Here is a 12,283-nt window from a genome sequence, read left to right as displayed (position 1 = left end):
AAACTATTTCCACTCCAGCCTGGGTGCCATTCAGCCCAGGGCTATGGGATAATTTTTCCTATGGACCAGTGCTTGCCAGGGTAATGAATTCCTGCACAGCTGGAACAAGCAATTCTGGATTCCACTCCAGCTCTTGGTGGGCTGCGTGGTCGTTGACAATGCTCCCTACCCAGAAATTATTTTGCAGTTTTCTTTCATAGACATTTGAAACTTCACATGTGAATTTGCTTTGCCTTAGGGAAAACCACTTCTGGGCCCAGTGCAAACTGTAACCTTTTGACAGCAAAGTCCTCATGGTTGCCAGTTTCTGGTGTTACAGAAGAAACTCCATGTGAACGTGTTAATTGGGTTTTCTGAAGGAAAAACTCCGTGTATCACATGGTTGCATGTGTTTGCTTAGCTATGGGTCTAGTCGTGGCCTAGTAAAGCCCAGGCAGGGTGGCATGTTACAGGGAAAACTGGTCCATGAGCTTATGGGGTTGCCACCAGCAGCAAAGTGAACAGGTCCTTTGGGGATTTCTCTGGAGACACAATTAGAGACCTGCTCCATGCCACAATATTCTCTTAGATCTTTCTAAAATATCCTAGAAAAGGCTGTGAAACTTCATATCTCCTTGCACAGCCACTGTTTGAAGAGGGACATTTTTGTCCTTCCTCAAAGCTATTGCTCTTGCACACCAAAAACATGAACATCCACAAACAGCAGTGATGCATGGTCCTGCTGCTGCTGCTTCAAAGCTCTGGGAAGTGCAGAGCTGGGTATTACCAACATGAGCACTTAATTAGCATTTCGTGCTCCTTCACCATATCCAGATCTCAGGGCTTTTAGTTTCAAAGCAGCCCCTGTACCGGCTCTAGGGAAGAACAGTAAATGGGAAACAGCAACTGCAGCCTTGCAGGCGAGTTGGGGAAAATCTGGAATGTCTGTGTCAAAAGATGAATGGAAAGAGTGTAATTGCCCAAGCCAAAGCATCATTAGTATAGCAGGATCAGTTTTTTACTGCATGCTTGAATGAAGATAATTTGGGACCTCTGTTCTGTATCTCATGCAGAAAAAGGGATCTTAATTATTCACTACTACTTAAAAACACATTGGGATCTAGCTCTGTAGTGGTTCACAATGAAGCAGACTGCCTGCTTTGTCACTGCCAGCCCTGGTGACCCTGCAAGGAACTGGAGTGTATCCCATGCCTGTTTTACCTCCAAGCAATGCTAGATTTTGCTTATTAGTGTGGAATAAATACAAAAATAATAAAATAGACAATTAAGCTGGTCACTTTGGAGGATATGCTCATGCTTTCACATGTCAGTCCTGTACCACATGCTCCCAAGGCTTGTCACTCATCATGAAATATTTTAACAGGAAAAGTCAGATCTCATGTTACACCTGAATAAAATTGCATCAGATCATGAAGAATTCTGTTGGCAAGAACAAGACAAAAGCTTTCTGACACTCACTTGGAGGTGTCCTGGATTTCTGCAACTCTCTGTGAAAAGCTGCTGTAGGCAGAGTGTTTGGAGTTGGTTTGGGCCTTTATGAGAGATATGTGGAACAGTCTGCAGGGCTCTCCTGGCAGAAAACTGTTTGTCCAAGCCCGGGGACATTGAGCTGGCAGAAGCGGAGCAGCCCCACTCCCAGCCCAAGAGTCTGTGAGCTGAGCCACACTGGGGAGAAAAGACACTGAGGGGCTCCAGCCCAGCTGCTTCACCTGCCGTGCCACTCCACGGAGCTCTGCCATTGGGAGAAAATCCATGCCAGATGTGCCACTGAACTTTCATCGGCTGCTGGAACTACTCCATGATAGCTCCTGTTCTTCCTAAGGGAGAACCTGGGGCCATCTTGGAACGCCTGTGCTGGGGGGATTTTCCTCTGGCACTTTGGGTCTTTGTTCCAGTGGGGGGACGGTGAGGTCTGACAGTTTGATATCTAGAAGTTACTGGCCTTTTTTCTTGCTTTTCAGGCATTCTGCTTGTTAATAAATTGTTGGGGTTTTTTTCCAGTGACATCTATTAGTATTCATTTCCTATTACTGGAAGGGGATTGTTGGGACACTTTAGTGGAGACGGCCTATTGCAGAGTGTCCTGTTTTAAGTTGTCTCAGACTGTGTGAGACAGATGGCTTCACACAGGAGCATCCCCATGGCTGCTGAGGGGAAGGCACAGAGGAAGACAAACCCAGGATTTCTGACGGAAATTCCTTGACACCAAACCAACCTGAGTCATCAAACAGCACACCTGACGTTTCCAGACATGGGCCAAAGGGGAAACCTTTCAGTGTGTTTGGTCCAGGCCGGGTTATGCTCAAGGCAAAGGTGTGTCAGGGCACTTGGCTCCTTCTCGCCTCATTGTGTCTGGCACGCACAGGAGCCCAGAGCTCCTGCAGAAACCATCGCAGCACTCAGTGGGAGCAGCTTGTGTCCAGTGCTCACATAGAGCTGTGGCGTCCAGCACTGCAGTTCATTGGAATGAGGAACTGTTCCAGCCCTCTTGGAAGGAGCTAAGGAGCTTTGGCCTTCAGATCAGCTCCTTGCCAGCTCTTGATTTGCTGCCCTGGGAGAGCTGCTGCTTGTGGCAACACTTGTTTCACAGCTGACAGCCCTGCTCTGCTGGCCAGCAGCCATTGCAGGAGCTTGTGCTGGTGCCATGGAACCTTTCAGATCTTCCTAAGGAAAGCTCAGGGCAGAACTTGTCAAAAGAGCATTGCCTGGGCGATGCCTTTGACATTAAATGTTTCCTCTTTGCTCCTTGCCTTGCAGAGTAAATATTTGAGGAAGCCACTTTGCTGCTCCAGAAATTCCTTAAATCAGTCAGTTTGGCAATAGGGGAACAAAGATGTAGGATAGGTAATCTCAATTGTATTCATTGTCCAGAAAAAAGGGAGCATGTCTTATGAGCTGTGTATCTAGCCTAAGTGATCTTGCCACCAAGAACTTAGAAAAGTGGGAGAGATGGAATCAGCAGCACAAGGATCTGCATTGTGATTCTCCCACAGGCCTGAGGACAGGACCCCCTTCCTCTGGGCCATGGCTTTTTACCCCACATCAAAACTTGGTGCCTCAGATTGTGGTGGTGAATCCCCACTGACCTTGTCAGTGATACGGTGATAACCTTTGACACTTTTGCTTGTTTCCAGGTCTTGTTTTGAATTGGCTTTCATGCAATTGTTCTTTGTTTTTCCCAGGAAGATCACACCTGGTGCCAGGATCGGACCGGGAAGGGCCTGCACCGTCCGTGGAGTGCATCCAGTGCCAGCACTACCCTGGTCTGCCATGGTCTGCAGGGACATCCCCTTCAAGAAAGACAAGGACCTCGTGTGGGATCGGCTCCTCTCCTGGCAGCAGGTCTCCAGACGTGGTACCCGGCTCCACAGCTCGGCTGGAAGACGGGCTTCGGGCAGACAGCAGTGGGCACACGGGCATCCCGCTCTTGCAGCTGCAGAGGAGGTTGCCATGCTGTGCTGAAGCGGAGGAGCTGGAACGTGGAATGTCATGCTGCTCTCTAAAAACAGAGAATGGGTCGGGAGGTTTGGGCTCTGAGCACAGCCAGCAGCCTGGCCCGGGCACAGGCCATGGTGTGATGGGGGGACAGGGGGACAGGAGCCTTCTGTGACTGAGTGACTGACCGTGGCTCTCTGGTTTCTCTCCCCAGGCTGCCAGCACAGCATGCCATGGAAAGGGCAACATTCAGCCTGCTGGTCTGGGAGGGCTGGAGGGCAGCGGGTGTTCATTTGCTGTCCAAAATAAATTGTTATGTTGTCATTGTCATCATCGGAGCATTTCTTTCATCCTTTTCCAAGCTTTTGGCCCTGTTCCTCCAGTGTAATCTTCTTGTGTCCTTTCTCAGCCACTTGATGGCTTTTGGCAGTGGGGGTAAAGTAAGGTGAAAAATTCAACAGGAGCTCCTGGGTGGGGCACAGGCCTCTGGACACCAACGCTGGCCCTATTCCCTGTCAAATAAAACAAGGACCTGCCAGTTAGAAGGAGGTATTTGCCACTCCGAGGGTAGCTGGAGTTCTTGGTGGTGGCTGCTTTGCCTAGAAGACATCCTGTGCCATTCAGAATTTTAGGAGGCTGAAGGCCACTCAGGGCCACAGGCCCCTGGGTGGGGCGCAGGCCCCTGGACATGGATGCCAGCCCTTTTCCATGGGCAAAAAACTCACCAACCTAGTTTCCCGATGTCAGTTTGCAGGAGGAGTTTGGCACTGCCAGGGAAGCCCAAGTTGTAGGTGGTGGCAAGTTGTCTCTGGGAGACATCCTGCACCATTTGGAGTTAGAGGAGGCTCCAGCCCACTTGGGGCCACAGGACCCTGGACATGAACACCGGCCCTTATCCAGGGGAATCAACACTCACCTTTCCAGCGTGTTAATGTCTGTTTGGAGGAGATGTTTGGCGCTCCGAGGGCAGCCTGAGTTCTTGGTGGTGGCAGCTTTTGTCTGGGGGAAATCCTGCCAAGTTTGCAAATTTTGCCATCTCCACCCCACTGTTGGCCAGTGCAAATGGCTGCAAATGGCAGCCATCGTCCACAGGAAGAAGAACTCCTTTCCTGTCACCACCTTCACCTTGGGCTGCCCTGAGAGGGCCAAGCGCCTCTTGCAATCTGACATCAGGAAACTGCTGTGGTGAGTTTTGGTTCCTATGGAACACAACCAGCATCCATGTCCAGGGTCCTGTGGCCCCTGGGCTGCCACCTCCTAAAATTCCGAATGGCACAGTATCTCTCCCGGACCAAAGCTGCCAATGCCAAGAACTCAGCCTCCCCTGACAGTGCCAAACGCCTCCGCTGAACTGACATCAGGACACTGATGGGGTGAGTTTTGTCTTACATTGTCAATAGTCTCTAAATGTAAATAAAAAGATTTTAATGATGTGTAAGTTTAGGAAGTGAAATAAAGTCAGGACAAGGAAGCATTCCAGAGTTAGTGGAACCTACAAAAGAGACAATGTACCATGTTTACTAGATCTTCTGCAAGGGCCCTGTAGAGAAATAGTAGACATAGGATTTATTTGAAGGAAAAAAAAGGAGAATTTTTAGGTACACAATTTGTAGGTACATTCATGTCCAGGGGCCTCTATCCAGCCCAGGGACCTGTGGCCCCAAATGGGCTGCCACCTCCTAAAATTCCTAACAGCACAGGATGTCTACCTAAGGCAACCTGCCACCACCTACAATTCAGGCTGTCCTAGCAGTGCCAAGTGCCTCCTGAAAACTGACATCAGGAAACTGAAGTGGTGAGGGGTTTTTTCCATGGAAAAGGGCCAACATTTGTGTCAAGGAGCCTGTGGCCCCGAGTGGGCTGCCACCTCCTAAACCTCTGAGTGGCACAGGATGTCTCCCAGAGGAAACCTGTCACTGAGACATGGGGTTAGGAATTAAAGGGGCATTGATTAGAAACAGATATTTAGATGAAATATTGTTTAATATTTTGTTGGAACTCAGGACATCCCTTTTTAAGTCTGGAGTTGCCGGGACCCCTGCCAGGGGGCTTGGAGACCCTGGCACACAGCCCAGAACACCAGTGGGTTCGATTACGAACCATGGAGCAAATTGCCACCTTTACATGAAGAGATAAAAGCCACAGCAGTTTAAATAGTGTAAGAATAAAGTAATCACAGGGGGCAAATGTAGGTTTTAGGATTTTTGGTATAGAGGTTTTTGGGGACAAGATGGAGGATTTTGGGTGTGTCTAGCCTTTCTTCTTCTTCTTCTCTACCTCCATCTTCACTGGTGATGTTGGCACTTTTAGATTGGTTTAGAGTAGAAGCTCACTGTCTAACATAGGTGATAGGTATTGAAAAGTAATTGTAAATATTGTACACGTAGTTTTTAGTATATAAAGATAACACCACCCTGGGGGCAGGCAGAGTGCCTCTGGCTGTCCTGCTGAGCGGACCTCGGCTGGGCAGAAGGAACATTTTGTAGCTAAGATACAATAAACAACCTTGAGACCAAGAAATGAAGAGCCCTGACTCCCTCTTCAGGCGCCGGGGTGGGAAGAGAGACTTTAGAACTTTTCTCAACGTCACTCTGACCAGCTAGAGACCCTGGCAATATTTGCTGCATTTTACTGTGCTAACTGCCTGTAAAGGGAAGATGGGGTGTATGTGAGGGACAGGGTATACGTGCGAGAGCAACATGAAAGAATGCAAGGATGTGTGATAAGGGAAGGATGATGTTCATCAAAACAGGACAAAGGCTACCAACATCACAAGGCTACCAACATCACAAGGCTCCTCTGGACCCCCGAAGCAGATCAAACCAACCTCATGGTTTGGACTGTGACCAAGGGATCAGCAAGCACGTGCATGAAGCTGGGGTGAGAAGGTCAGCTCTGATGAAGACTACTTACTTCATCCCCCTGTGACCCCCTAGGAGACCACCAGGGACAAGTATGCAGGTACAAGGGCCTGATAAGTTAATTGGCATACAAAGCAGGACAAGGTGGAGGCAGGAAATGAATATGCCTAAATGTATTGCAAACTCTAATGTACATGTAACATTTTAGAGGATAAAAAAAAAACGGAGAGCGGGTAGATACACATGCCTTTGTGGAGGTATCCCGCATGCAACTGAAAATATATACCTACTTTATAACTCATTTTGTCTTTGAGCTTTAGAGTCTTGAGTTTAGACCCAGATGGGACGTTCTCTGCCAGCTGTAGGACCGACTGAGCGGTGGACTTCCTAAGGCATGTTCCCGGGATTTTCCCTGGAAGGGATTTCGCTTCTGGATCGCTCACTGCGAGTGACATACAACGACCTCCTGAGCAGTGGAGAAACGCTATGTATTTCTCTCTAAAAGGGGGCCCCCTTCGGGACCACTGATAAGCTGCTCAGAGACGTCTGAATGCACAGAAAGGGTCCTGGTGGGTTTGGGCTTGCAAGCAACCATTTTTGGGACGTGCGGCCAGCGGGGGAAGGGATTTGCTGACCGAGGAGCAGCTGCTAGCAGTCTAGGGGTGGATCGAGCGAATTCCTGTTTGGTTGCTGCAATTTTGGTTGCGTGTGTGAGTTTTAGAAGTTCGGACGTGGGCTGTGTTTGGTTGTGTCTGTGCCAGAGCCGCACCTTGGTGCGAAGTGAAGCTGTGGTGTATTTTTGAGGTAATACTGTCATCTTGTGTCAGAAGTTATGACTGCAGCAAACTGCCGTGTGCACCGGCAAAAGGGAGGGGGGTGATGTTTCATCTTGCATATTCTCTTTTACTGTGCGCTGTCTTTAGGGCTTGTTTGGTCTTGCTTGCCGGGAGTTTTGTTTCTTTAAGGGTTTTTGCGGTTTACTTTGAAGTACTGTCTATAAGGTTTGTTCGGCTTTGCTTGCTGTGAGTATTGTTTTTAGGGTTTGCCGTAAAGTGTGTTTTAAGGAAAGAGCAAAGGTGTACCGAGAGGGTTGTGGGATCGCCGTTGTCCTAGCTGCTGTGAGATGGATGGAAGGAGTCCCTCTCTCCCAGTGGTTTGCACTTGATTCCTGGGAATTTGTAACTGCCGAGAGTAATTGGGTGATAAAAAGAGAAACAGTGGCTTTATTTAGAGGGACTATATAGGACCTCTGCAGGGAAATTAGTTGCATTAGACTGGAAGAGCCAGCACCAAAGGATTTGAATATCCAGGTGAACAGGAGAGGTGGAATCATCTCTTTGTGCAGGCAAGAGCGACATGTTGTGTGGGTGTTGGTTAAGTGCAGGTCCTTCAGAGAGTGTTGGTACTGTTCCTCTGATAGAAGACACATTGCATGTCCCCAGTGTTGGGTCCAGGGAAGGGGGACACTGAACCAGAAATTTTAGAGTCTTTTTGTGGAAGATTCCATTTAGTCCCAGACATTTGGAGTGTAAGGAAAGAGTATTGGGGAAAGTCTGTGTGAAAGGGTGAGAAGAGATTTAGGTGGAAGTAAAACAGGACAAAGAGGAGAAAATAATGGGATCAGGAGAGAGTAAATAAATCCCTAGGGCAAGTCCTCTGGGCTGTATTTTAACCCAATGGAAGGAAATTACAGGCCTGGGAAGCACAGAATCCAAACACACGTTTGTGAAGTTCTGCAAGTACTGCACACAGTGGTGGCCCTTATACAAACTGGAAAGTGGAGCAAAATGGTTACAGACTGGGACCTTAGAATATAACACCTTGTTGCAGCTTATGCTTTTCCTCAGGCATGAAGGGAAATGGAGTGAGGTTTCATATACGGACATGTCCCTCTCCCTCCAAAATCATCCTGAATGGCAGAGGGATTGTGAAGTTAGAGCCCCCTCTGATCCCCTGGTATTAGCCCTCGAAAAGGAAAACAAAGCTAATAGAGGGAGACCTAAGCAATGCTGCAGTACATGCTCAATCAACCAGCACTGCACACATCATGACAAGGTTTATCAAGCAGAGACACTGGAAAAAAAAAGCGAGAGTCACTGGACCTATTTGGGCCACCCCTGAGGAGCAAGGGGGACAAAGGAGAGGAGCAGATTCAGCTCCCTTGGAAGGGAGACGAGCTGGGCCATCTGCTCCTCCACTGACTTCTGAATTTTGAAAAACATCATATCCCCCATTGTCTGATAGTGATAGTGATGATGGGGAACCTTCCATGGGTGGTCCCATAGCATCCTGGACTAGAAAACAAACAAGGGAAATAATACAAGCCCCTTTATGAGAGTAGCAGGATCCGGGAACCAAAGGATATTAGAAAAAAATTCCTTTTTCTACAACTGACTTAGAGGCCTGGGAAAGAATTGCCAAGAACTATAGAAGTGATCTGATAGGAAGAGCCAAAAGGTTAAGATATATGATAAAGCAACACAACCCAGATTGGTCCGACCTGCAGTTATTGTTGGAAGCATTAATGGAGACAGAAAAGCAGTTCTGAAAACAGCTGGGGACTTAGCAGAGAATGTTTGCAGAACAATACAAGAGGACATTGAGGATGTTTTTCCAATTCAGGATCCAAATTGGAATCCAAATGAACCTGGGCAAGTGGTAAAAATACAAAACTATCAAGAATGGATAGCAAAGGGGATGGAGCAGGCCATCCCCAAAATTATAAATTGGTCAGCTTTGTATGCAATTAAGCAGAGCCCCTCCAAAACTCCTTCTGAGTTTTTAGATCACCTGAGAGACGATGTGTCACCATACACCATTAGATCCTGGGTCTGAAGTAGGGATACAGCAGCTTGTGAGTTTATTTTTAGGGCAGTCTACAGGAGACATCAGAAGAAAACTTCAGAAGCTCTGGGGACCAGAAAGAAGGAATTTAGAGGCCTTGTTAGATGAGGCATGGAGGGTTTTTAGCACTTGAGAAGAAGGATACAAGCAAGGGATGAGAAAGTAAGTAGCAGTAGTAAAAGAAAAAGGGAAAGGAAAATGTGAATGTGAACCATCTAGGCAGGGACCACCCTGACTGGACAAGAATCAGTGTGTGATTTGCAGAAAATTTGGACACTGGAAGAATGAATGCCCTGAAAAGAGAAGAAATGGAAAAGGGAACCAAGGAAGGGAGGTAGAGGTTGGTCATGAGGAAAATGACTAAGGGGAACTAGGGGATCTTACCCCAGGAGATCCACTGGTTATAAAAATGGAACTGGGGAAGGAGGGGAAAGAGGTGGAACTCATGGTGGTCATGGGAGCAACATTTTCAGTTTTAAATGAAGATTTGATACCAGTGGGGAGCAATTATGTTATGGTAAAGGGGGCAGCTATCCAATCCGAAATAGCATATTTTTGCAAACCACTGAAATATAAATATGGAAAACAATGGGTATCCATATGTTTCTGTATATGCCCAACTCTCTGGAGTCACTCCTAGGGGGAGACTTACTAGAGAAATTACAGATAACCATTTAGTTTAAAAATGGGGAGGTTACTCTGGAGGTGAATAAGCAAAAATATGTAGAGGTGTTAAGTTTAATATTAACAGCTATGGAGGTTAAAGAGGAAATTAGTGAGGAGATACTGAACCAAGTGTTTCTCAGAGTACGGGCTTCCAATGTACCAGGGAGGGTGAAAAATGCACCCCCAATACAAATTAAGCTTAAGGAAGGAAAGAAACCAGTTAGAATTAAACAGTATCCTTGGAGAAAGGAAGATAGAGAAGGAATTAGCATGATAATTGAAAATTTCTTACAGCTGGTGTTATTGAAGGAGTGCCAATCTGAGTTCAACACTCCTATCCTGCCTGTCCACAAACCTGATGGGTCACACTGAGTTGCAGAGGATTTACGAGGTGTTAACAAGATAACTGAGGATCTCTACCCCATGGTGGCTAACCCGTACACCTTGTTAACACCAGAGCTAAATTGGTTTACCATTTTAGATTTGAAGGATGCCTTTTTTGCCTCCCTCTCCACGAAGCCAGCCAGAAAATTTTTGCATTCAAATGGGAAAATCCCAAAAGCGGATGCAAAACTCAGCTCACATGGCTTCAAAAACTCGCTTGCACTGTTTGGAGAACAACTTGCAAAGAAATTGGAATCCTGGGAAGCTCCACCAGGAGAAGGGAAACTGTTGCAGTATGTGGATGATATCCTAATAGCTACCCCAACAGAATAAGGGTGCATGGCTTGGACAGTAAGCCTTTTAAACTTTTTGGGGCTTCAGGGGTACAGAGTATCAGAGAAAAAGGCTCAGGTGGTAAAGCAGAAGGTGATCTACCTGGGTTACAGGGTCAGTGCTGGACAATGGGGAAAGAGCACATAGAATAGATATGCCAAACCCCGAAACCCCAGACTGTAATAGACTCAGGAACTTTTTAGGGATGGCAGGCTGGTGCAGATTATGGATTCATCATTACGGAATACTCGTGGAACTTCTGTATTTGCTCGTTGCAAACGGGAGCAGAGACCTCCAGTGGACAAAAGAAGCCACACAGGCCTTTGATCAACTGAGAACGGCCCTTGTGTCAGCTCCAGCTCTAGGACTCCCAGATGTGAGTAAACCATTCTTTCTCTTCTCCCATGAGAAACAGGGAATAGCCCTGGGGATACTAGCACAGGACCTGGGCCCATATAGAAGGGCAGTTGCTTATGTCTCTAAGCAGCTGGATGCAGCAGCTAAAGGATGGCCAGGCTCCCTCAGAGCAGTTGCTGCTGTTGTACTGAACATTCAAGAAGCCTGCAAGTTCACCCTGGGCCAGAGCATGACTGTGCTAGTGTCCCATACAGAATCTGCAGTACTGGAAACAAAGGGAGGCCACTGGCTTTCCCCACAATGGTTCCTGAAATATCAAGCTGTCCTGGTTTAGGGCAAATTTGGGAGAGAATCCCCAAAAAGGGCTTCTCCAAAAAACAAACCCACACAGCCCCTCCCCCAACCGGTTCGGGAAGAATTCCTCGGAGAGAAGTGGAAAGAACCTGTTTATTTGATAAGCACAGCATCCCCCAGCACACACAATGAACAATACCGGATGACACCACTCTTCCACTGCTCCGAAAAAGATGACAAATTCAGAAAAGTCTCTCCTGGGGGTTTGCTCTGTTAACAGTCCCTCCGGCGCTGAGGCAGCTGCTGCAGTCACAAGGTGTAAACTCTCTCTCTCCGTGTTCCAAATCCCAGTCCGGAGCAGTTGGCAGGTCCAACGGGGTGGGGGGAACAGTCCAGAAAGGAATTTGGACTGTTTAGCTAAATTAACTAATGAAGGAGGGCAGGGGCGGGGGGGAAGCAAGAGCAAGCAAAGCAGAAGTGAAGCAGAAGCAAGAGCAAAAGCAAAAAGCAGTGGCAAGAAGCAAAAAGCAGCAACATGCACTGGTGCTATCTGGATGTCCTGCCGAGTGGCTGATAAGAGGCCAAAACAAAACCTTCACTCCACCAGTCTTAAAGGCACAGAACATAATATCCAGCATAAATTACACACACACGAATGGGGATAACAGTCACCCTAGGACACAAGCTATCGTGGCAGAGCAAGATGATGTAGAGAGAGTGGCAACTAACATTGTCAACCCAGCTTCTTTCCTTAGTGGAAAACAAGGAGAGCTGGTACATCACAACTGTCAGGAAACCATTGAAGCCACTTACTCCAGCTGCCTGGATTGGAAGGATACTCCTTTGGATGATGCAGAAACCTGGTTCACAGATGGAAGCAGCCACATCATCAATGGAAAATGACATGCTGGGTATGTGGTTACCACATCCAGAGAACTAACTGAACGAGGACCTTTACCAGCAGGTACTTCTGCACAAAAGGCAGAAAAAAATGACCTAACCCATGCCTTAGAGCTATCAAAAGGGAAGAGAACAAACATCTACACAGATTCAAGATACACATTTGGGGTGGTGCATGCTCATGGAGCAATCTGGAAAGAAAGAGGACT

This window comes from Haemorhous mexicanus, chromosome 3 (genome assembly GCF_027477595.1).
Source record: "Haemorhous mexicanus isolate bHaeMex1 chromosome 3, bHaeMex1.pri, whole genome shotgun sequence".
NCBI lineage: Eukaryota > Metazoa > Chordata > Aves > Passeriformes > Fringillidae > Haemorhous > Haemorhous mexicanus.
Note: the sequence above shows the minus strand (reverse complement) of the source record.